The sequence below is a fragment of the Lolium perenne genome, chromosome 2, assembly GCF_019359855.2.
Source record: "Lolium perenne isolate Kyuss_39 chromosome 2, Kyuss_2.0, whole genome shotgun sequence".
Classification (NCBI taxonomy): domain Eukaryota; kingdom Viridiplantae; phylum Streptophyta; class Magnoliopsida; order Poales; family Poaceae; genus Lolium; species Lolium perenne.
Genome location: NC_067245.2, coordinates 100,864,856 through 100,884,184, shown reverse-complemented (window position 1 = coordinate 100,884,184; position 19,329 = coordinate 100,864,856). Strand labels below are relative to the sequence as shown.

Here is a 19,329-nt window from a genome sequence, read left to right as displayed (position 1 = left end):
TCACCATGAATGTCGCCGCGTGGCGCAAAAGGAGGGATGCAACACGAGGACTTCCCGGAGGTCACCCATCCTAGTACTACTCTCGCCCAAGCACGCTTAACCGGAGTTACGATGGGATCCGGTGCTTTAGTCTTTGGTATGATCGCATCCGACATGTTATGCACTCATTTTCCCTTATGCTTGCTCCTCCCGCTCTTTATCTGCTCTATTTTGTACCATGTCCATCCTCTTTTTCATCCGCACCACCGTTTCCCATCACCAATAGCCGAGCACGAGTGCCGCAAAAAAATATCGTCCTAACTTCACCATGAATGTCGCCGCGTGGCGCAAAAGGAGGGATGCAACACGAGGACTTCCCGGAGGTCACCCATCCTAGTACTACTCTCGCCCAAGCACGCTTAACCGGAGTTACGATGGGATCCGGTGCTTTAGTCTTTGGTATGATCGCATCCGACATGTTATGCACTCATTTTCCCTTATGCTTGCTCCTCCCGCTCTTTGTCTGCTCTATTTTGTACCATGTCCATCCTCTTTTTCATCCGCACCACCGTTTCCCATCACCAATAGCCGAGCACGAGTGCCGCAAAAAAATATCGTCCTAACTTCACCATGAATGTCGCCGCGTGGCGCAAAAGGAGGGATGCAACACGAGGACTTCCCGGGAGGTCACCCATCCTAGTACTACTCTCGCCCAAGCACGCTTAACCGGAGTTACGATGGGATCCGGTGCTTTAGTGCTTTGGTATGATCGCATCCGACATGTTATGCACTCATTTTCCCTTATGCTTGCTCCTCCCGCTCTTTATCTGCTCTATTTTGTACCATGTCCATCCTCTTTTTCATCCGCACCACCGTTTCCCATCACCAATAGCCGAGCACGAGTGCCCGCAAAAAAATATCGTCCTAACTTCACCATGAATGTCGCCGCGTGGCGCAAAAGGAGGGATGCAACACGAGGACTTCCCGGAGGTCACCCATCCTAGTACTACTCTCGCCCAAGCACGCTTAACCGGAGTTACGATGGGATCCGGTGGTTTAGTGCTGGTATGATCGCATCCGACATGTTATGCACTCATTTTCCCTTATGCTTGCTCCTCCCGCTCTTTGTCTGCTCTATTTTGTACCATGTCCATCCTCTTTTTCATCCGCACCACCGTTTCCCATCACCAATAGCCGAGCACGAGTGCCGCAAAAAAATATCGTCCTAACTTCACCATGAATGTCGCCGCGTGGCGCAAAAAAGGAGGGATGCAACACGAGGACTTCCCGGGAGGTCACCCATCCTAGTACTACTCTCGCCCAAGCACGCTTAACCGGAGTTACGATGGGATCCGGTGCTTTAGTGCTTGGTATGATCGCATCCGACATGTTATGCACTCATTTTCCCTTATGCTTGCTCCTCCCGCTCTTTATCTGCTCTATTTTGTACCATGTCCATCCTCTTTTTCATCCGCACCACCGTTTCCCATCACCAATAGCCGAGCACGAGTGCCCGCAAAAAAATATCGTCCTAACTTCACCATGAATGTCGCCGCGTGGCGCAAAAAAGGAGGATGCAACACGAGGACTTCCCGGAGGTCACCCATCCTAGTACTACTCTCGCCCAAGCACGCTTAACCGGAGTTACGATGGGATCCGGTGCTTTAGTCTTTGGTATGATCGCATCCGACATGTTATGCACTCATTTTCCCTTATGCTTGCTCCTCCCGCTCTTTATCTGCTCTATTTTGTACCATGTCCATCCTCTTTTTCATCCGCACCACCGTTTCCCATCACCAATAGCCGAGCACGAGTGCCGCAAAAAAATATCGTCCTAACTTCACCATGAATGTCGCCGCGTGGCGCAAAAAGGAGGGATGCAACACGAGGACTTCCCGGAGGTCACCCATCCTAGTACTACTCTCGCCCAAGCACGCTTAACCGGAGTTACGATGGGATCCGGTGCTTTAGTGCTTTGGTATGATCGCATCCGACATGTTATGCACTCATTTTCCCTTATGCTTGCTCCTCCCGCTCTTTATCTGCTCTATTTTGTACCATGTCCATCCTCTTTTTCATCCGCACCACCGTTTCCCATCACCAATAGCCGAGCACGAGTGCCCGCAAAAAAATATCGTCCTAACTTCACCATGAATGTCGCCGCGTGGCGCAAAAGGAGGATGCAACACGAGGACTTCCCGGAGGTCACCCATCCTAGTACTACTCTCGCCCAAGCACGCTTAACCGGAGTTACGATGGGATCCGGTGCTTTAGTGCTTGGTATGATCGCATCCGACATGTTATGCACTCATTTTCCCTTATGCTTGCTCCTCCCGCTCTTTGTCTGCTCTATTTTGTACCATGTCCATCCTCTTTTTCATCCGCACCACCGTTTCCCATCACCAATAGCCGAGCACGAGTGCACGCAAAAAAATATCGTCCTAACTTCACCATGAATGTCGCCGCGTGGCGCAAAAGGAGGGATGCAACACGAGGACTTCCCGGAGGTCACCCATCCTAGTACTACTCTCGCCCAAGCACGCTTAACCCGGAGTTACGATGGGATCCGGTGCTTTAGTCTTGGTATGATCGCATCCGACATGTTATGCACTCATTTTCCCTTATGCTTGCTCCTCCCGCTCTTTGTCTGCTCTATTTTGTACCATGTCCATCCTCTTTTTCATCCGCACCACCGTTTCCCATCACCAATAGCCGAGCACGAGTGCTCGCAAAAAAATATCGTCCTAACTTCACCATGAATGTCGCCGCGTGACGCAAAAGGAGGGATGCAACACGAGGACTTCCCGGAGGTCACCCATCCTAGTACTACTCTCGCCCAAGCACGCTTAACCGGAGTTACGATGGGATCCGGTGCTTTTGTTTTGGTTTGATCGCATCCGACATGTTATGCACTCATTTTCCCTTATGCTTGCTCCTCCCGCTCTTTGTCTGCTCTATTTTGTACCATGTCCATCCTCTTTTTCATCCGCACCACCGTTTCCCATCACCAATAGCCGAGCACGAGTGCCCCAAAAAAATATCGTCCTAACTTCACCATGAATGTCGCCGCGTGGCGCAAAAAAGGAGGGATGCAACACGAGGACTTCCCGGAGGTCACCCATCCTAGTACTACTCTCGCCCAAGCACGCTTAACCCGGAGTTACGATGGGATCCGGTGCTTTAGTCTTTGGTATGATCGCATCCGACATGTTATGCACTCATTTTCCCTTATGCTTGCTCCTCCCGCTCTTTATCTGCTCTATTTTGTACCATGTCCATCCTCTTTTTCATCCGCACCACCGTTTCCCATCACCAATAGCCGAGCACGAGTGCCGCAAAAAAATATCGTCCTAACTTCACCATGAATGTCGCCGCGTGGCGCAAAAGGAGGGATGCAACACGAGGACTTCCCGGAGGTCACCCATCCTAGTACTACTCTCGCCCAAGCACGCTTAACCCGGAGTTACGATGGGATCCGGTGCTTTAGTGCTTTGGTATGATCGCATCCGACATGTTATGCACTCATTTTCCCTTATGCTTGCTCCTCCCGCTCTTTATCTGCTCTATTTTGTACCATGTCCATCCTCTTTTTCATCCGCACCACCGTTTCCCATCACCAATAGCCGAGCACGAGTGCCGCAAAAAAATATCGTCCTAACTTCACCATGAATGTCGCCGCGTGGCGCAAAAAGGAGGGATGCAACACGAGGACTTCCCGGGAGGTCACCCATCCTAGTACTACTCTCGCCCAAGCACGCTTAACCGGAGTTACGATGGGATCCGGTGCTTTAGTGCTTGGTATGATCGCATCCGACATGTTATGCACTCATTTTCCCTTATGCTTGCTCCTCCCGCTCTTTATCTGCTCTATTTTGTACCATGTCCATCCTCTTTTTCATCCGCACCACCGTTTCCCATCACCAATAGCCGAGCACGAGTGCCGCAAAAAAATATCGTCCTAACTTCACCATGAATGTCGCCGCGTGGCGCAAAAGGAGGATGCAACACGAGGACTTCCCAGGAGGTCACCCATCCTAGTACTACTCTCGCCCAAGCACGCTTAACTTCGGAGTTACGATGGGATCCGGTGCTTTAGTCTTTGGTATGATCGCATCCGACATGTTATGCACTCATTTTCCCTTATGCTTGCTCCTCCCGCTCTTTGTCTGCTCTATTTTGTACCATGTCCATCCTCTTTTTCATCCGCACCACCGTTTCCCATCACCAATAGCCGAGCACGAGTGCCGCAAAAAAATATCGTCCTAACTTCACCATGAATGTCGCCGCGTGACGCAAAAGGAGGGATGCAACACGAGGACTTCCCGGGAGGTCACCCATCCTAGTACTACTCTCGCCCAAGCACGCTTAACCGGAGTTCGATGGGATCCGGTGCTTTAGTCTTTGGTATGATCGCATCCGACATGTTATGCACTCATTTTCCCTTATGCTTGCTCCTCCCGCTCTTTATCTGCTCTATTTTGTACCATGTCCATCCTCTTTTTCATCCGCACCACCGTTTCCCATCACCAATAGCCGAGCACGAGTGCCGCAAAAAAATATCGTCCTAACTTCACCATGAATGTCGCCGCGTGGCGCAAAAGGAGGGATGCAACACGAGGACTTCCCGGGAGGTCACCCATCCTAGTACTACTCTCGCCCAAGCACGCTTAACCGGAGTTACGATGGGATCCGGTGCTTTAGTCTTTGGTATGATCGCATCCGACATGTTATGCACTCATTTTCCCTTATGCTTGCTCCTCCCGCTCTTTTTCTGCTCTATTTTGTACCAAGTCCATCCTCTTCTTCATCCGCACCACCGTTTCCCATCACCAATAGCCGAGCACGAGTCCCGCAAAAAAATATCGTCCTAACTTCACCATGAATGTCGCCGCGTGACGCAAAAAAGGAGGGATGCAACACGAGGACTTCCCGGAGGTCACCCATCCTAGTACTACTCTCGCCCAAGCACGCTTAACCCGGAGTTACGATGGGATCCGGTGCTTTAGTCTTTGGTATGATCGCATCCGACATGTTATGCACTCATTTTCCCTTATGCTTGCTCCTCCCGCTCTTTGTCTGCTCTATTTTGTACCATGTCCATCCTCTTCTTCATCCGCACCACCGTTTCCCATCACCAATAGCCGAGCACGAGTGCCCGCAAAAAAATATCGTCCTAACTTCACCATGAATGTCGCCGCGTGACGCAAAAGGAGGGATGCAACACGAGGACTTCCCGGAGGTCACCCATCCTAGTACTACTCTCGCCCAAGCACGCTTAACCGGAGTTACGATGGGATCCGGTGCTTTAGTCTTTGGTATGATCGCATCCGACATGTTATGCACTCATTTTCCCTTATGCTTGCTCCTCCCGCTCTTTATCTGCTCTATTTTGTACCATGTCCATCCTCTTTTTCATCCTCACCACCGTTTCCCATCACCAATAGCCGAGCACGAGTGCCGCAAAAAAATATCGTCCTAACTTCACCATGAATGTCGCCGCGTGGCGCAAAAGGAGGATGCAACACGAGGACTTCCCGGAGGTCACCCATCCTAGTACTACTCTCGCCCAAGCACGCTTAACCGGAGTTACGATGGGATCCGGTGCTTTAGTCTTTGGTATGATCGCATCCGACATGTTATGCACTCATTTTCCCTTATGCTTGCTCCTCCCGCTCGTTGTCTGCTCTATTTTGTACCATGTCCATCCTCTTTTTCATCCGCACCACCGTTTCCCATCACCAATAGCCGAGCACGAGTGCCAGCAAAAACATATCGTCCTAACTACACCATGAATGTCGCCGCGTGGCGCAAAAGGAGGGATGCAACACGAGGACTTCCCGGAGGTCACCCATCCTAGTACTACTCTCGCCCAAGCACGCTTAACCCGGAGTTACGATGGGATCCGGTGCTTTAGTGCTGGTATGATCGCATCCGACATGTTATGCACTCATTTTCCCTTATGCTTGCTCCTCCTGCTCTTTATCTGCTCTATTTTGTACCATGTCCATCCTCTTTTTCATCCGCACCACCGTTTCCCATCACCAATAGCAGAGCACGAGTGACCGCAAAAAAATAACGTGCAAACGACACAAAGAATGTCGCCGCGTGACGCACAAAAGGAGGGATGCAACACGAGGAGTTCCCGGGAGGTCACCCATCCTAGTACTACTCTCGCCCAAGCACGCTTAACCGGAGTTACGATGGGATCCGGTGCTTTAGTCTTGGTATGATCGCATCCGACATGTTATGCACTCATTTTCCCTTATGCTTGCTCCTCCCGCTCTTTATCTGCTCTATTTTGTACCATGTCCATCCTCTTTTTCATCCGCACCACTGTTTCCCATCACCAATAGCCGAGCACGAGTGCCCGCAAAAAAATATCGTCCTAACTTCACCATGAATGTCGCCGCGTGGCGCAAAAAGGAGGGATGCAACACGAGGACTTCCCGGGAGGTCACCCATCCTAGTACTACTCTCGCCCAAGCACGCTTAACCGGAGTTCGATGGGATCCGGTGCTTTAGTCTTTGGTATGATCGCATCCGACATGTTATGCACTCATTTTCCCTTATGCTTGCTCCTCCCGCTCTTTATCTGCTCTATTTTGTACCATGTCCATCCTCTTTTTCATCCGCACCACCGTTTCCCATCACCAATAGCCGAGCACGAGTGCCGCAAAAAAATATCGTCCTAACTTCACCATGAATGTCGCCGCGTGGCGCAAAAGGAGGGATGCAACACGAGGACTTCCCGGAGGTCACCCATCCTAGTACTACTCTCGCCCAAGCACGCTTAACCCGGAGTTACGATGGGATCCGGTGCTTTAGTCTTTGGTATGATCGCATCCGACATGTTATGCACTCATTTTCCCTTATGCTTGCTCCTCCCGCTCTTTATCTGCTCTATTTTGTACCATGTCCATCCTCTTTTTCATCCGCACCACCGTTTCCCATCACCAATAGCCGAGCACGAGTGCCGCAAAAAAATATCGTCCTAACTTCACCATGAATGTCGCCGCGTGGCGCAAAAGGAGGATGCAACACGAGGACTTCCCGGGAGGTCACCCATCCTAGTACTACTCTCGCCCAAGCACGCTTAACCGGAGTTACGATGGGATCCGGTGCTTTAGTCTGGTATGATCGCATCCGACATGTTATGCACTCATTTTCCCTTATGCTTGCTCCTCCCGCTCTTTGTCTGCTCTATTTTGTACCATGTCCATCCTCTTTTTCATCCGCACCACCGTTTCCCATCACCAATAGCCGAGCACGAGTGCCCGCAAAAAAATATCGTCCTAACTTCACCATGAATGTCGCCGCGTGGCGCAAAAGGAGGGATGCAACACGAGGACTTCCCGGAGGTCACCCATCCTAGTACTACTCTCGCCCAAGCACGCTTAACCGGAGTTACGATGGGATCCGGTGCTTTAGTCTTGGTATGATCGCATCCGACATGTTATGCACTCATTTTCCCTTATGCTTGTTCCTCCCGCTATTTTTCTGACCTATTTTGTACCTTGTCCTTCCTCTTTTTCATCTGAACCACCGTTTCCCATCACCAATAGCCGTGCACGTGTGTCGCAAAAAAATATCGTCCTAACTTCACCATGAATGTCGCCGCGTGGCGCAAAAAAGGAGGATGCAACACGAGGACTTCCCGGAGGTCACCCATCCTAGTACTACTCTCGCCCAAGCACGCTTAACCGGAGTTACGATGGGATCCGGTGCTTTAGTGCTGGTATGATCGCATCCGACATGTTATGCACTCATTTTCCCTTATGCTTGCTCCTCCCGCTCTTTATCTGCTCTATTTTGTACCATGTCCATCCTCTTTTTCATCCGCACCACCGTTTCCCATCACCAATAGCCGAGCACGAGTGCCCGCAAAAAAATATCGTCCTAACTTCACCATGAATGTCGCCGCGTGGCGCAAAAGGAGGATGCAACACGAGGACTTCCCGGAGGTCACCCATCCTAGTACTACTCTCGCCCAAGCACGCTTAACCGGAGTTACGATGGGATCCGGTGCTTTAGTGCTTTGGTATGATCGCATCCGACATGTTATGCACTCATTTTCCCTTATGCTTGCTCCTCCCGCTCTTTGTCTGCTCTATTTTGTACCATGTCCATCCTCTTTTTCATCCGCACCACCGTTTCCCATCACCAATAGCCGAGCACGAGTGCCCGCAAAAAAATATCGTCCTAACTTCACCATGAATGTCGCCGCGGGGCGCAAAAAGGAGGGATGCAACACGAGGACTTCCCGGAGGTCACCCATCCTAGTACTACTCTCGCCCAAGCACGCTTAACCGGAGTTCGATGGGATCCGGTGCTTTAGTCTTTGGTATGATCGCATCCGACATGTTATGCACTCATTTTCCCTTATGCTTGCTCCTCCCGCTCTTTGTCTGCTCTATTTTGTACCATGTCCATCCTCTTTTTCATCCGCACCACCGTTTCCCATCACCAATAGCCGAGCACGAGTACCACAAAAAAATATCGTCCTAACTTCACCATGAATGTCGCCGCGTGACGCAAAAGGAGGATGCAACACGAGGACTTCCCGGAGGTCACCCATCCTAGTACTACTCTCGCCCAAGCACGCTTAACCGGAGTTACGATGGGATCCGGTGCTTTAGTCTTTGGTATCATCGCATCCGACATGTTATGCAGTCTTTTTCCCTTATTCTTGCTCCTCCCGCACTTTTTCTGCTCTATTTTGTACCATGTCCATCCTCTTTTTCATCCGCACCACCGTTTCCCATCACCAATAGCCGAGCACGAGTGCCCGCAAAAAAATATCGTCCTAACTTCACCATGAATGTCGCCGCCTGCCGCAATGTAGGGCGTATGCAACACGGGGACTTCCCAGGGGGTGACCCAGGCTAGTACTACTCGCGCCCCAGCACGCTTAACCGGAGTTACGATGGGATCCGGTGCTTTAGTCTTTGGTATGATCGCATCCGACATGTTATGCACTCATTTTCCCTTATGCTTGCTCCTCCCGCTCTTTGTCTGCTCTATTTTGTACCATGTCCATCCTCTTTTTCATCCGCACCACCGTTTCCCATCACCAATAGCCGAGCACGAGTGCCCGCAAAAAAATATCGTCCTAACTTCACCATGAATGTCGCCGCCGTGACGCAAAAAGGAGGATGCAACACGAGGACTTCCCAGGAGGTCACCCATCCTAGTACTACTCTCGCCCAAGCACGCTTAACCGGAGTTACGATGGGATCCGGTGCTTTAGTGCTTTGGTATGATCGCATCCGACATGTTATGCACTCATTTTCCCTTATGCTTGCTCCTCCCGCTCTTTATCTGCTCTATTTTGTACCATGTCCATCCTCTTTTTCATCCGCACCACCGTTTCCCATCACCAATAGCCGAGCACGAGTGCCCGCAAAAAAATATCGTCCTAACTTCACCATGAATGTCGCCGCGTGGCGCAAAAGGAGGGATGCAACACGAGGACTTCCCGGAGGTCACCCATCCTAGTACTACTCTCGCCCAAGCACGCTTAACCGGAGTTACGATGGGATCCGGTGCTTTAGTCTTGGTATGATCGCATCCGACATGTTATGCACTCATTTTCCCTTAGGGTTGCTCCTCCCGATCTTGTTCTGATCTTTTTTGTACCTGGTCAATCCTCTTTTTCAACCGCACCACCGTTTCCCTTCCCAAATAGCGGCGAACGCGTGCCGGAAATAAATATCGTCCTAACTTCACCATGAATGTCGCCGCGTGGCGCAAAAGGAGGGATGCAACACGAGGACTTCCCGGGAGGTCACCCATCCTAGTACTACTCTCGCCCAAGCACGCTTAACCCGGAGTTACGATGGGATCCGGTGCTTTAGTCTTTGGTATGATCGCATCCGACATGTTATGCACTCATTTTCCCTTATGCTTGCTCCTCCCGCTCTTTATCTGCTCTATTTTGTACCATGTCCATCCTCTTTTTCATCCGCACCACCGTTTCCCATCACCAATAGCCGAGCACGAGTGCCGCAAAAAAATATCGTCCTAACTTCACCATGAATGTCGCCGCGTGGCGCAAAAGGAGGGATGCAACACGAGGACTTCCCGGAGGTCACCCATCCTAGTACTACTCTCGCCCAAGCACGCTTAACCGGAGTTCGATGGGATCCGGTGCTTTAGTGCTTTGGTATGATCGCATCCGACATGTTATGCACTCATTTTCCCTTATGCTTGCTCCTCCTGCTCTTTATCTGCTCTATTTTGTACCATGTCCATCCTCTTTTTCATCCGCACCACCGTTTCCCATCACCAATAGCCGAGCACGAGTGCCCGCAAAAAAATATCGTCCTAACTTCACCAAGAGTGTCTCCGCGGGTCGCCGAAATGGAGTGAACCAACACGAGGACTTCCCCGGGGGTCACCCATCCTAGTACTACTCTCGCCCATGCGCGCTTAACCGGAGTTACGATGGGATCCGGTGCTTTAGTCTTTGGTATGATCGCATCCGACATGTTATGCACTCATTTTCCCTTATGCTTGCTCCTCCCGCTCTTTGTCTGCTCTATTTTGTACCATGTCCATCCTCTTTTTCATCCGCACCACCGTTTCCCATCACCAATAGCCGAGCACGAGTGCCCGCAAAAAAATATCGTCCTAACTTCACCATGAATGTCGCCGCGTGGCGCAAAAGGAGGGATGCAACACGAGGACTTCCCGGGAGGTCACCCATCCTAGTACTACTCTCGCCCAAGCACGCTTAACCGGAGTTACGATGGGATCCGGTGCTTTAGTCTTTGGTATGATCGCATCCGACATGTTATGCACTCATTTTCCCTTATGCTTGCTCCTCCCGCTCTTTATCTGCTCTATTTTGTACCATGTCCATCCTCTTTTCATCCGCACCACCGTTTCCCATCACCAATAGCCGAGCACGAGTGCCCGCAAAAAAATATCGTCCTAACTTCACCATGAATGTCGCCGCGTGACGCAAAAAAGGAGGGATGCAACACGAGGACTTCCCAGGAGGTCACCCATCCTAGTACTACTCTCGCCCAAGCACGCTTAACCGGAGTTACGATGGGATCCGGTGCTTTTGTGATGGTATGATCGCATCCGACATGTTATGCACTCATTTTCCCTTATGCTTGCTCCTCCCGCTCTTTGTCTGCTCTATTTTGTACCATGTCCATCCTCTTTTTCATCCGCACCACCGTTTCCCATCACCAATAGCCGAGCACGAGTGCCCGCAAAAAAATATCGTCCTAACTTCACCATGAATGTCGCCGCGTGGCGCAAAAGGAGGGATGCAACACGAGGACTTCCCGGAGGTCACCCATCCTAGTACTACTCTCGCCCAAGCACGCTTAACCCGGAGTTACGATGGGATCCGGTGCTTTAGTCTTTGGTATGATCGCATCCGACATGTTATGCACTCATTTTCCCTTATGCTTGCTCCTCCCGCTCTTTATCTGCTCTATTTTGTACCACGTCCATCCTCTTTTTCATCCGCACCACCGTTTCCCATCACCAATAGCCGAGCACGAGTGCCCGCAAAAAAATATCGTCCTAACTTCACCATGAATGTCGCCGCGTGGCGCAAAAGGAGGATGCAACACGAGGACTTCCCAGGAGGTCACCCATCCTAGTACTACTCTCGCCCAAGCAAGCTTAACTTCGGAGTTCGGATGGGATCCGGTGCTTTAGTGCTGGTATGATCGCATCCGACATGTTATGCACTCATTTTTCCTTATGCTTGCTCCTCCTGCTCTTTATCTGCTCTATTTTGTACCATGTCCATCCTCTTTTTCATCCGCACCACTGTTTCCCATCACCAATAGCCGACCACGAGTGCCCGCAAAAAAATATCGTCCTAACTTCACCATGAATGTCGCCGCGTGACGCAAAAAAGGAGGGATGCAACACGAGGACTTCCCAGGAGGTCACCCATCCTAGTACTACTCTCGCCCAAGCACGCTTAACCGGAGTTACGATGGGATCCGGTGCTTTAGTCTTTGGTATGATCGCATCCGACAGGTTATGCACTCATTTTCCCTTATGCTTGCTCCTCCCGCTCTTTATCTGCTCTATTTTGTACCATGTCCATCCTCTTTTTCATCCGCACCACCGTTTCCCATCACCAATAGCCGAGCACGAGTGCCGCAAAAAAATATCGTCCTAACTTCACCATGAATGTCGCCGCGTGGCGCAAAAAGGAGGGATGCAACACGAGGACTTCCCGGAGGTCACCCATCCTAGTACTACTCTCGCCCAAGCACGCTTAACCGGAGTTACGATGGGATCCGGTGCTTTAGTCTTTGGTATGATCGCATCCGACATGTTATGCACTCATTTTCCGTTATGCTTGCTCCTCCAGCTCTTTATCTGCTCTATTTTGTACCATGTCCATCCTCTTTTTCATCCGCACCACCGTTTCCCATCACCAATAGCCGAGCACGAGTGCCCGCAAAAAAATATCGTCCTAACTTCACCATGAATGTCGCCGCGTGACGCAAAAAAGGAGGGATGCTACACGAGGACTTCCCAGGAGGTCACCCATCATAGTACTACTCTCGCCCAAGCACTCTTAACTTCGGAGTTCTGATGGGATCCGGTGCTTTAGTCTTTGGTATGATCGCATCCGACATGTTATGCACTCATTTTCCCTTATGCTTGCTCCTCCCGCTCTTTGTGTGCTCTATTTTGTACCATGTCCATCCTCTTCTTCATCCGCACCACCGTTTCCCATCACCAATAGCCGAGCACGAGTCCCGCAAAAAAATATCGTCCTAACTTCACCATGAATGTCGCCGCGTGACGCAAAAAAGGAGGAATGCAACACGAGGACTTCCCAGGAGGTCACCCATCCTAGTACTACTCTCGCCCAAGCACGCTTAACATCGGAGTTACGATGGGATCCGGTGCTTTAGTCTTTGGTATGATCGCTTCCGACATGTTATGCACTCATTTTCCCTTATGCTTGCTCCTCCCGCTCTTTATCTGCTCTATTTTGTACCATGTCCATCCTCTTTTTCATCCGCACCACCGTTTCCCATCACCAATAGCCGAGCGCGAGTGCCCGCAAAAAAATATCGTCCTAACTTCACCATGAATGTCGCCGCGTGGCGCAAAAAAGGAGGGATGCAACACGAGGACTTCCCAGGAGGTCACCCATCCTAGTACTACTCTCGCCCAAGCACGCTTAACCGGAGTTACGATGGGATCCGGTGCTTTAGTGCTTTGGTATGATCGCATCCGACATGTTATGCACTCATTTTCCCTTATGCTTGCTCCTCCCGCTCTTTATCTGCTCTATTTTGTACCATGTCCATCCTCTTTTTCATCCGCACCACCGTTTCCCATCACCAATAGCCGAGCACGAGTCCCGCAAAAAAATATCGTCCTAACTTCACCATGAATGTCGCCGCGTGGCGCAAAAAGGAGGATGCAACACGAGGACTTCCCGGAGGTCACCCATCCTAGTACTACTCTCGCCCAAGCACGCTTAACCGGAGTTCGATGGGATCCGGTGCTTTAGTGCTTGGTATGATCGCTTCCGACATGTTATGCACTCATTTTCCCTTATGCTTGCTCCTCCCGCTCTTTATCTGCTCTATTTTGTACCATGTCCATCCTCTTTTTCATCCGCACCACCGTTTCCCATCACCAATAGCCGAGCACGAGTGCCCGCAAAAAAATATCGTCCTAACTTCACCATGAATGTCGCCGCGTGGCGCAAAAGGAGGGATGCAACACGAGGACTTCCCGGAGGTCACCCATCCTAGTACTACTCTCGCCCAAGCACGCTTAACCGGAGTTACGATGGGATCCGGTGCTTTAGTCTTGGTATGATCGCATCCGACATGTTATGCACTCATTTTCCCTTATGCTTGCTCCTCCCGCTCTTTGTCTGCTCTATTTTGTACCATGTCCATCCTCTTTTTCATCCGCACCACCGTTTCCCATCACCAATAGCCGAGCACGAGTGCCGCATAAAAAAATATCGTCCTAACTTCACCATGAATGTCGCCGCGTGGCGCAAAAAAGGAGGGATGCAACACGAGGACTTCCCGGGAGGTCACCCATCCTAGTACTACTCTCGCCCAAGCACGCTTAACCGGAGTTACGATGGGATCCGGTGCTTTAGTGCTTTGGTATGATCTCATCCGACATGTTATGCACTCATTTTCCCTTATGCTTGCTCCTCCCGCTCTTTATCTACTCTATTTTGTACCATGTCCATCCTCTTTTTCATCCGCACCACCGTTTCCCATCACCAATAGCCGAGCACGAGTGCCCGCAAAAAAATATCGTCCTAACTTCACCATGAATGTCGCCGCGTGGCGCAAAAAAGGAGGGATGCAACACGAGGACTTCCCGGGAGGTCACCCATCCTAGTACTACTCTCGCCCAAGCACGCTTAACCGGAGTTACGATGGGATCCGGTGCTTTAGTGCTTGGTATGATCGCATCCGACATGTTATGCACTCATTTTCCCTTATGCTTGCTCCTCCCGCTCTTTATCTGCTCTATTTTGTACCATGTCCATCCTCTTTTTCATCCGCACCACCGTTTCCCATCACCAATAGCCGAGCACGAGTGCCTGCAAAAAAATATCGTCCTAACTTCACCATGAATGTCGCCGCGTGGCGCAAAAGGAGGGATGCAACACGAGGACTTCCCGGAGGTCACCCATCCTAGTACTACTCTCGCCCAAGCACGCTTAACCGGAGTTACGATGGGATCCGGTGCTTTAGTGCTTTGGTATGATCTCATCCGACATGTTATGCACTCATTTTCCCTTATGCTTGCTCCTCCCGCTCTTTATCTGCTCTATTTTGTACCATGTCCATCCTCTTTTTCATCCGCACCACCGTTTCCCATCACCAATAGCCGAGCACGAGTGCCCGCAAAAAAATATCGTCCTAACTTCACCATGAATGTCGCCGCGTGGCGCAAAAAGGAGGGATGCAACACGAGGACTTCCCGGAGGTCACCCATCCTAGTACTACTCTCGCCCAAGCACGCTTAACCGGAGTTACGATGGGATCCGGTGCTTTAGTGCTTGGTATGATCGCATCCGACATGTTATGCACTCATTTTCCCTTATGCTTGCTCCTCCCGCTCTTTTTCTGCTCTATTTTGTACCATGTCCATCCTCTTTTTCATCCGCACCACCGTTTCCCATCACCAATAGCCGAGCACGAGTGCCTGCAAAAAAATATCGTCCTAACTTCACCATGAATGTCGCCGCGTGGCGCAAAAAGGAGGGATGCAACACGAGGACTTCCCGGGAGGTCACCCATCCTAGTACTACTCTCGCCCAAGCACGCTTAACCCGGAGTTACGATGGGATCCGGTGCTTTAGTCTTGGTATGATCGCATCCGACATGTTATGCACTCATTTTCCCTTATGCTTGCTCCTCCCGCTCTTTTTCTGCTCTATTTTGTACCATGTCCATCCTCTTTTTCATCCGCACCACCGTTTCCCATCACCAATAGCCGAGCACGAGTGCCCGCAAAAAAATATCGTCCTAACTTCACCATGAATGTCGCCGCGTGGCGCAAAAGGAGGGATGCAACACGAGGACTTCCCGGGAGGTCACCCATCCTAGTACTACTCTCGCCCAAGCACGCTTAACCGGAGTTACGATGGGATCCGGTGCTTTAGTCTTTGGTATGATCGCATCCGACATGTTATGCACTCATTTTCCCTTATGCTTGCTCCTCCCGCTCTTTATCTGCTCTATTTTGTACCATGTCCATCCTCTTTTTCATCCGCACCACCGTTTCCCATCACCAATAGCCGAGCACGAGTGCCGCAAAAAAATATCGTCCTAACTTCACCATGAATGTCGCCGCGTGGCGCAAAAAAGGAGGGATGCAACACGAGGACTTCCCGGAGGTCACCCATCCTAGTACTACTCTCGCCCAAGCACGCTTAACTTCGGAGTTACGATGGGATCCGGTGCTTTAGTGCTGGTATGATCGCATCCGACATGTTATGCACTCATTTTCCCTTATGCTTGCTCCTCCCGCTCTTTATCTGCTCTATTTTGTACCATGTCCATCCTCTTTTTCATCCGCACCACCGTTTCCCATCACCAATAGCCGAGCACGAGTGCCGCAAAAAAATATCGTCCTAACTTCACCATGAATGTCGCCGCGTGGCGCAAAAAGGAGGGATGCAACACGAGGACTTCCCGGAGGTCACCCATCCTAGTACTACTCTCGCCCAAGCACGCTTAACCCGGAGTTCGATGGGATCCGGTGCTTTAGTCTGGTATGATCGCATCCGACATGTTATGCACTCATTTTCCCTTATGCTTGCTCCTCCCGCTCTTTTTCTGCTCTATTTTGTACCATGTCCATCCTCTTTTTCATCCGCACCACCGTTTCCCATCACCAATAGCCGAGCACGAGTGCCGCAAATAAATCTCGTGCTAACGACACCATCAATGTCGCCGCGTGGCGCAAAAGGAGGGATGCAACACGAGGACTTCCCGGAGGTCACCCATCCTAGTACTACTCTCGCCCAAGCACGCTTAACCCGGAGTTACGATGGGATCCGGTGCTTTAGTGCTTTGGTATGATCGCATCCGACATGCTATGCACTCATTTTCCCTTATGCTTGCTCCTCCCGCTCTTTGTCTGCTCTATTTTGTACCATGTCCATCCTCTTTTTCATCCGCACCACCGTTTCCCATCACCAATAGCCGAGCACGAGTGCCGCAAAAAAATATCGTCCTAACTTCACCATGAATGTCGCCGCGTGGCGCAAAAGGAGGGATGCAACACGAGGACTTCCCGGAGGTCACCCATCCTAGTACTACTCTCGCCCAAGCACGCTTAACCCGGAGTTACGATGGGATCCGGTGCTTTAGTCTTTGGTATGATCGCATCCGACATGTTATGCACTCATTTTCCCTTATGCTTGCTCCTCCCGCTCTTTATCTGCTCTATTTTGTACCATGTCCATCCTCTTTTTCATCAGCACCACCGTTTCCCATCACCAATAGCCGAGCACGAGTGCCCGCAAAAAAATATCGTCCTAACTTCACCATGAATGTCGCCGCGTGGCGCAAAAGGAGGATGCAACACGAGGACTTCCCGGAGGTCACCCATCCTAGTACTACTCTCGCCCAAGCACGCTTAACCGGAGTTCGATGGGATCCGGTGATTTAGTGCTGGTATGATCGCATCCGACATGCTATGCACTCATTTTCCCTTATGCTTGCTCCTCCCGCTCTTTATCTGCTCTATTTTGTACCATGTCCATCCTCTTTTTCATCCGCACCACCGTTTCCCATCACCAATAGCCGAGCACGAGTGCCCGCAAAAAAATATCGTCCTAACTTCACCATGAATGTCGCCGCGTCACGCAAAAGGAGGGATGCAACACGAGGACTTCAGGAGGTCACCCATCCTAGTACTACTCTCGCCCAAGCACGCTTAACCGGAGTTACGATGGGATCCGGTGCTTTAGTGCTGGTATGATCGCATCCGACATGTTATGCACTCATTTTCCCTTATGCTTGCTCCTCCGCTCTTTATCTGCTCTATTTTGTACCATGTCCATCCTCTGTTTCATCCGCACCACCGTTTCCCATCACCAATAGCCGAGCACGAGTGCCGCAAAAAAATATCGTCCTAACTTCACCATGAATGTCGCCGCGTGACGCAAAAGGAGGGATGCAACACGAGGACTTCCCGGAGGTCACCCATCCTAGTACTACTCTCGCCCAAGCACGCTTAACCGGAGTTACGATGGGATCCGGTGCTTTAGTCTTTGGTATGATCGCATCCGACATGTTATGCACTCATTTTCCCTTATGCTTGCTCCTCCCGCTCTTTGTCTGCTCTATTTTGTACCATGTCCATCCTCTTTTTCATCCGCACCACCGTTTCCCATCACCAATAGCCGAGCACGAGTGCCCGCAAAAAAATATCGTCCTAACTTCACCATGAATGTCGCCGCGTGGCGCAAAAAGGAGGGATGCAACACGAGGACTTCCCGGAGGTCACCCATCCTAGTACTACTCTCGCCCAAGCACGCTTAACTTCGGAGTTACGATGGGATCCGGTGCTTTAGTGCTTTGGTATGATCGCATCCGACATGTTATGCACTCATTTTCCCTTATGCTTGCTCCTCCCGCTCTTTGTCTGCTCTATTTTGTACCATGTCCATCCTCTTTTTCATCCGCACCACCGTTTCCCATCACCAATAGCCGAGCACGAGAACCCGCAAAAAAATATCGTCCTAACTTCACCATGAATGTCGCCGCGTGACGCAAAAAAGGGGGGATCAAACACGAGGACTTCCAGGGAGGTCACCCATCCTAGTACTACTCTCGCCCAAGCACGCTTAACCGGAGTTACGATGGGATCCGGTGCTTTAGTCTTTGGTATGATCGCATCCGACATGTTATGCACTCATTTTCCCTTATGCTTGCTCCTCCCGCTCTTTATCTGCTCTATTTTGTACCATTTCAATCCACTTTTTCAACCGCACCACCTTTTCCCATCACCAATAGCCGAGAAGGAGTGCCGCAAAAAAATATCGTCCTAACTTCACCATGAATGTCGCCGCGTGGCGCAAAAAGGAGGGATGCAACACGAGGACTTCCAGGAGGTCACCCATCCTAGTACTACTCTCGCCCAAGCACGCTTAACCGGAGTTCGATGGGATCCGGTGCTTTAGTGCTGGTATGATCGCATCCGACATGATATGCACTCATTTTCCCTTATGCTTGCTCCTCCCGTTCTTTGTCTGCTCTATTTTGTACCATGTCCATCCTCTTTTTCATCCGCACCACCGTTTCCCATCACCAATAGCCGAGCACGAGCACCCGCAAAAAAATATCGTCCTAACTTCACCATGAATGTCGCCGCGTGACGCAAAAGGAGGATGCAACACGAGGACTTCCCGGAGGTCACCCATCCTAGTACTACTCTCGCCCAAGCACGCTTAACCGGAGTTACGATGGGATCCGGTGCTTTAGTCTGGTATGATCGCATCCGACATGTTATGCACTCATTTTCCCTTATGCTTGCTCCTCCCGCTCTTTGTCTGCTCTATTTTGTACCATGTCCATCCTCTTTTTCATCCGCACCACCGTTTCCCATCACCAATAGCCGAGCACGAGTGCCCGCAAAAAAATATCGTCCTAACTTCACCATGAATGTCGCTGCGTGACGCAAAAAAGGAGGGATGCAACACGAGGACTTCCCAGGAGGTCACCCATCCTAGTACTACTCTCGCCCAAGCACGCTTAACCGGAGTTACGATGGGATCCGGTGCTTTAGTGCTGGTATGATCGCATCCGACATGTTATGCACTCATTTTCCCTTATGCTTGCTCCTCCCAGCTCTTTATCT

General features: G+C 50.7%; 22 non-coding genes and 42 pseudogenes across 22 annotated transcripts; all 64 read right to left on the bottom strand.

Moving 5' to 3' along the window:
• Nucleotides 1–33: 33 nt before the first annotated feature.
• Nucleotides 34–150, bottom strand: LOC139837112 (5S ribosomal RNA; annotated as a pseudogene).
• Nucleotides 151–335: 185 nt separating this feature from the next.
• Nucleotides 336–452, bottom strand: LOC139837111 (5S ribosomal RNA; annotated as a pseudogene).
• A 185-nt stretch (nucleotides 453–637) lies between these two features.
• Nucleotides 638–756, bottom strand: LOC139836924 (5S ribosomal RNA). Its single transcript, XR_011753646.1, has one exon. It is a non-coding gene; the product is annotated as a 5S ribosomal RNA (ribosomal RNA).
• Nucleotides 757–942: 186 nt separating this feature from the next.
• On the bottom strand, nucleotides 943–1,058 carry LOC139836943 (5S ribosomal RNA). Its single transcript, XR_011753666.1, has one exon. It is a non-coding gene; the product is annotated as a 5S ribosomal RNA (ribosomal RNA).
• A 187-nt stretch (nucleotides 1,059–1,245) lies between these two features.
• Nucleotides 1,246–1,363, bottom strand: LOC139836898 (5S ribosomal RNA). Its single transcript, XR_011753619.1, has one exon. It is a non-coding gene; the product is annotated as a 5S ribosomal RNA (ribosomal RNA).
• Nucleotides 1,364–1,550: 187 nt separating this feature from the next.
• Nucleotides 1,551–1,667, bottom strand: LOC139837132 (5S ribosomal RNA; annotated as a pseudogene).
• Nucleotides 1,668–1,853: 186 nt separating this feature from the next.
• Nucleotides 1,854–1,971, bottom strand: LOC139837009 (5S ribosomal RNA; annotated as a pseudogene).
• A 185-nt stretch (nucleotides 1,972–2,156) lies between these two features.
• On the bottom strand, nucleotides 2,157–2,273 carry LOC139836992 (5S ribosomal RNA; annotated as a pseudogene).
• A 186-nt stretch (nucleotides 2,274–2,459) lies between these two features.
• LOC139837070 (5S ribosomal RNA) lies at nucleotides 2,460–2,576 on the bottom strand (annotated as a pseudogene).
• Nucleotides 2,577–2,762: 186 nt separating this feature from the next.
• Nucleotides 2,763–2,878, bottom strand: LOC139837104 (5S ribosomal RNA; annotated as a pseudogene).
• Nucleotides 2,879–3,065: 187 nt separating this feature from the next.
• LOC139837123 (5S ribosomal RNA) lies at nucleotides 3,066–3,183 on the bottom strand (annotated as a pseudogene).
• A 185-nt stretch (nucleotides 3,184–3,368) lies between these two features.
• On the bottom strand, nucleotides 3,369–3,487 carry LOC139837017 (5S ribosomal RNA; annotated as a pseudogene).
• Nucleotides 3,488–3,673: 186 nt separating this feature from the next.
• LOC139836896 (5S ribosomal RNA) lies at nucleotides 3,674–3,791 on the bottom strand. Its single transcript, XR_011753617.1, has one exon. It is a non-coding gene; the product is annotated as a 5S ribosomal RNA (ribosomal RNA).
• A 184-nt stretch (nucleotides 3,792–3,975) lies between these two features.
• On the bottom strand, nucleotides 3,976–4,095 carry LOC139836848 (5S ribosomal RNA). The gene has a single exon (XR_011753564.1). It is a non-coding gene; the product is annotated as a 5S ribosomal RNA (ribosomal RNA).
• A 185-nt stretch (nucleotides 4,096–4,280) lies between these two features.
• On the bottom strand, nucleotides 4,281–4,397 carry LOC139836973 (5S ribosomal RNA; annotated as a pseudogene).
• A 185-nt stretch (nucleotides 4,398–4,582) lies between these two features.
• LOC139837037 (5S ribosomal RNA) lies at nucleotides 4,583–4,700 on the bottom strand (annotated as a pseudogene).
• Nucleotides 4,701–4,887: 187 nt separating this feature from the next.
• LOC139837122 (5S ribosomal RNA) lies at nucleotides 4,888–5,005 on the bottom strand (annotated as a pseudogene).
• A 186-nt stretch (nucleotides 5,006–5,191) lies between these two features.
• LOC139837110 (5S ribosomal RNA) lies at nucleotides 5,192–5,308 on the bottom strand (annotated as a pseudogene).
• A 184-nt stretch (nucleotides 5,309–5,492) lies between these two features.
• On the bottom strand, nucleotides 5,493–5,609 carry LOC139837131 (5S ribosomal RNA; annotated as a pseudogene).
• Nucleotides 5,610–5,795: 186 nt separating this feature from the next.
• Nucleotides 5,796–5,912, bottom strand: LOC139836915 (5S ribosomal RNA). Its single transcript, XR_011753637.1, has one exon. It is a non-coding gene; the product is annotated as a 5S ribosomal RNA (ribosomal RNA).
• Nucleotides 5,913–6,100: 188 nt separating this feature from the next.
• On the bottom strand, nucleotides 6,101–6,217 carry LOC139836955 (5S ribosomal RNA). The gene has a single exon (XR_011753677.1). It is a non-coding gene; the product is annotated as a 5S ribosomal RNA (ribosomal RNA).
• A 187-nt stretch (nucleotides 6,218–6,404) lies between these two features.
• Nucleotides 6,405–6,521, bottom strand: LOC139836972 (5S ribosomal RNA; annotated as a pseudogene).
• A 185-nt stretch (nucleotides 6,522–6,706) lies between these two features.
• Nucleotides 6,707–6,824, bottom strand: LOC139837121 (5S ribosomal RNA; annotated as a pseudogene).
• Nucleotides 6,825–7,008: 184 nt separating this feature from the next.
• Nucleotides 7,009–7,124, bottom strand: LOC139837003 (5S ribosomal RNA; annotated as a pseudogene).
• Nucleotides 7,125–7,310: 186 nt separating this feature from the next.
• Nucleotides 7,311–7,426, bottom strand: LOC139837063 (5S ribosomal RNA; annotated as a pseudogene).
• Nucleotides 7,427–7,612: 186 nt separating this feature from the next.
• Nucleotides 7,613–7,728, bottom strand: LOC139836918 (5S ribosomal RNA). Its single transcript, XR_011753640.1, has one exon. It is a non-coding gene; the product is annotated as a 5S ribosomal RNA (ribosomal RNA).
• Nucleotides 7,729–7,913: 185 nt separating this feature from the next.
• Nucleotides 7,914–8,031, bottom strand: LOC139837028 (5S ribosomal RNA; annotated as a pseudogene).
• A 187-nt stretch (nucleotides 8,032–8,218) lies between these two features.
• Nucleotides 8,219–8,334, bottom strand: LOC139837084 (5S ribosomal RNA; annotated as a pseudogene).
• Nucleotides 8,335–8,518: 184 nt separating this feature from the next.
• Nucleotides 8,519–8,635, bottom strand: LOC139837152 (5S ribosomal RNA; annotated as a pseudogene).
• A 188-nt stretch (nucleotides 8,636–8,823) lies between these two features.
• Nucleotides 8,824–8,941, bottom strand: LOC139837191 (5S ribosomal RNA; annotated as a pseudogene).
• Nucleotides 8,942–9,128: 187 nt separating this feature from the next.
• Nucleotides 9,129–9,247, bottom strand: LOC139836905 (5S ribosomal RNA). Its single transcript, XR_011753627.1, has one exon. It is a non-coding gene; the product is annotated as a 5S ribosomal RNA (ribosomal RNA).
• A 186-nt stretch (nucleotides 9,248–9,433) lies between these two features.
• LOC139837062 (5S ribosomal RNA) lies at nucleotides 9,434–9,549 on the bottom strand (annotated as a pseudogene).
• A 185-nt stretch (nucleotides 9,550–9,734) lies between these two features.
• LOC139837052 (5S ribosomal RNA) lies at nucleotides 9,735–9,853 on the bottom strand (annotated as a pseudogene).
• A 185-nt stretch (nucleotides 9,854–10,038) lies between these two features.
• Nucleotides 10,039–10,155, bottom strand: LOC139836959 (5S ribosomal RNA). The gene has a single exon (XR_011753683.1). It is a non-coding gene; the product is annotated as a 5S ribosomal RNA (ribosomal RNA).
• Nucleotides 10,156–10,343: 188 nt separating this feature from the next.
• Nucleotides 10,344–10,461, bottom strand: LOC139837216 (5S ribosomal RNA; annotated as a pseudogene).
• Nucleotides 10,462–10,647: 186 nt separating this feature from the next.
• LOC139837036 (5S ribosomal RNA) lies at nucleotides 10,648–10,765 on the bottom strand (annotated as a pseudogene).
• A 187-nt stretch (nucleotides 10,766–10,952) lies between these two features.
• Nucleotides 10,953–11,069, bottom strand: LOC139836903 (5S ribosomal RNA). Its single transcript, XR_011753625.1, has one exon. It is a non-coding gene; the product is annotated as a 5S ribosomal RNA (ribosomal RNA).
• A 186-nt stretch (nucleotides 11,070–11,255) lies between these two features.
• On the bottom strand, nucleotides 11,256–11,373 carry LOC139837120 (5S ribosomal RNA; annotated as a pseudogene).
• A 185-nt stretch (nucleotides 11,374–11,558) lies between these two features.
• On the bottom strand, nucleotides 11,559–11,677 carry LOC139836232 (5S ribosomal RNA). Its single transcript, XR_011752930.1, has one exon. It is a non-coding gene; the product is annotated as a 5S ribosomal RNA (ribosomal RNA).
• Nucleotides 11,678–11,865: 188 nt separating this feature from the next.
• LOC139836995 (5S ribosomal RNA) lies at nucleotides 11,866–11,983 on the bottom strand (annotated as a pseudogene).
• Nucleotides 11,984–12,169: 186 nt separating this feature from the next.
• LOC139837109 (5S ribosomal RNA) lies at nucleotides 12,170–12,286 on the bottom strand (annotated as a pseudogene).
• A 188-nt stretch (nucleotides 12,287–12,474) lies between these two features.
• LOC139836740 (5S ribosomal RNA) lies at nucleotides 12,475–12,594 on the bottom strand. The gene has a single exon (XR_011753452.1). It is a non-coding gene; the product is annotated as a 5S ribosomal RNA (ribosomal RNA).
• Nucleotides 12,595–12,781: 187 nt separating this feature from the next.
• On the bottom strand, nucleotides 12,782–12,901 carry LOC139836937 (5S ribosomal RNA). The gene has a single exon (XR_011753659.1). It is a non-coding gene; the product is annotated as a 5S ribosomal RNA (ribosomal RNA).
• A 188-nt stretch (nucleotides 12,902–13,089) lies between these two features.
• Nucleotides 13,090–13,208, bottom strand: LOC139836894 (5S ribosomal RNA). The gene has a single exon (XR_011753615.1). It is a non-coding gene; the product is annotated as a 5S ribosomal RNA (ribosomal RNA).
• A 185-nt stretch (nucleotides 13,209–13,393) lies between these two features.
• LOC139836987 (5S ribosomal RNA) lies at nucleotides 13,394–13,509 on the bottom strand (annotated as a pseudogene).
• A 186-nt stretch (nucleotides 13,510–13,695) lies between these two features.
• LOC139837061 (5S ribosomal RNA) lies at nucleotides 13,696–13,811 on the bottom strand (annotated as a pseudogene).
• Nucleotides 13,812–14,000: 189 nt separating this feature from the next.
• On the bottom strand, nucleotides 14,001–14,119 carry LOC139837004 (5S ribosomal RNA; annotated as a pseudogene).
• A 188-nt stretch (nucleotides 14,120–14,307) lies between these two features.
• LOC139836895 (5S ribosomal RNA) lies at nucleotides 14,308–14,425 on the bottom strand. The gene has a single exon (XR_011753616.1). It is a non-coding gene; the product is annotated as a 5S ribosomal RNA (ribosomal RNA).
• Nucleotides 14,426–14,611: 186 nt separating this feature from the next.
• LOC139837097 (5S ribosomal RNA) lies at nucleotides 14,612–14,729 on the bottom strand (annotated as a pseudogene).
• A 187-nt stretch (nucleotides 14,730–14,916) lies between these two features.
• On the bottom strand, nucleotides 14,917–15,033 carry LOC139836983 (5S ribosomal RNA; annotated as a pseudogene).
• Nucleotides 15,034–15,220: 187 nt separating this feature from the next.
• Nucleotides 15,221–15,338, bottom strand: LOC139836949 (5S ribosomal RNA). The gene has a single exon (XR_011753672.1). It is a non-coding gene; the product is annotated as a 5S ribosomal RNA (ribosomal RNA).
• Nucleotides 15,339–15,524: 186 nt separating this feature from the next.
• On the bottom strand, nucleotides 15,525–15,642 carry LOC139837035 (5S ribosomal RNA; annotated as a pseudogene).
• Nucleotides 15,643–15,829: 187 nt separating this feature from the next.
• Nucleotides 15,830–15,947, bottom strand: LOC139836719 (5S ribosomal RNA). Its single transcript, XR_011753431.1, has one exon. It is a non-coding gene; the product is annotated as a 5S ribosomal RNA (ribosomal RNA).
• A 186-nt stretch (nucleotides 15,948–16,133) lies between these two features.
• Nucleotides 16,134–16,248, bottom strand: LOC139837073 (5S ribosomal RNA; annotated as a pseudogene).
• A 185-nt stretch (nucleotides 16,249–16,433) lies between these two features.
• Nucleotides 16,434–16,552, bottom strand: LOC139837015 (5S ribosomal RNA; annotated as a pseudogene).
• Nucleotides 16,553–16,737: 185 nt separating this feature from the next.
• Nucleotides 16,738–16,855, bottom strand: LOC139837119 (5S ribosomal RNA; annotated as a pseudogene).
• A 185-nt stretch (nucleotides 16,856–17,040) lies between these two features.
• LOC139836911 (5S ribosomal RNA) lies at nucleotides 17,041–17,155 on the bottom strand. Its single transcript, XR_011753633.1, has one exon. It is a non-coding gene; the product is annotated as a 5S ribosomal RNA (ribosomal RNA).
• Nucleotides 17,156–17,341: 186 nt separating this feature from the next.
• Nucleotides 17,342–17,456, bottom strand: LOC139836965 (5S ribosomal RNA; annotated as a pseudogene).
• A 184-nt stretch (nucleotides 17,457–17,640) lies between these two features.
• Nucleotides 17,641–17,757, bottom strand: LOC139837108 (5S ribosomal RNA; annotated as a pseudogene).
• A 187-nt stretch (nucleotides 17,758–17,944) lies between these two features.
• On the bottom strand, nucleotides 17,945–18,064 carry LOC139836849 (5S ribosomal RNA). The gene has a single exon (XR_011753565.1). It is a non-coding gene; the product is annotated as a 5S ribosomal RNA (ribosomal RNA).
• A 188-nt stretch (nucleotides 18,065–18,252) lies between these two features.
• On the bottom strand, nucleotides 18,253–18,370 carry LOC139837190 (5S ribosomal RNA; annotated as a pseudogene).
• Nucleotides 18,371–18,556: 186 nt separating this feature from the next.
• Nucleotides 18,557–18,671, bottom strand: LOC139836856 (5S ribosomal RNA). The gene has a single exon (XR_011753573.1). It is a non-coding gene; the product is annotated as a 5S ribosomal RNA (ribosomal RNA).
• Nucleotides 18,672–18,856: 185 nt separating this feature from the next.
• LOC139837096 (5S ribosomal RNA) lies at nucleotides 18,857–18,971 on the bottom strand (annotated as a pseudogene).
• A 188-nt stretch (nucleotides 18,972–19,159) lies between these two features.
• Nucleotides 19,160–19,276, bottom strand: LOC139836797 (5S ribosomal RNA). The gene has a single exon (XR_011753512.1). It is a non-coding gene; the product is annotated as a 5S ribosomal RNA (ribosomal RNA).
• Between the last annotated feature and the right edge of the window lie 53 nt (nucleotides 19,277–19,329).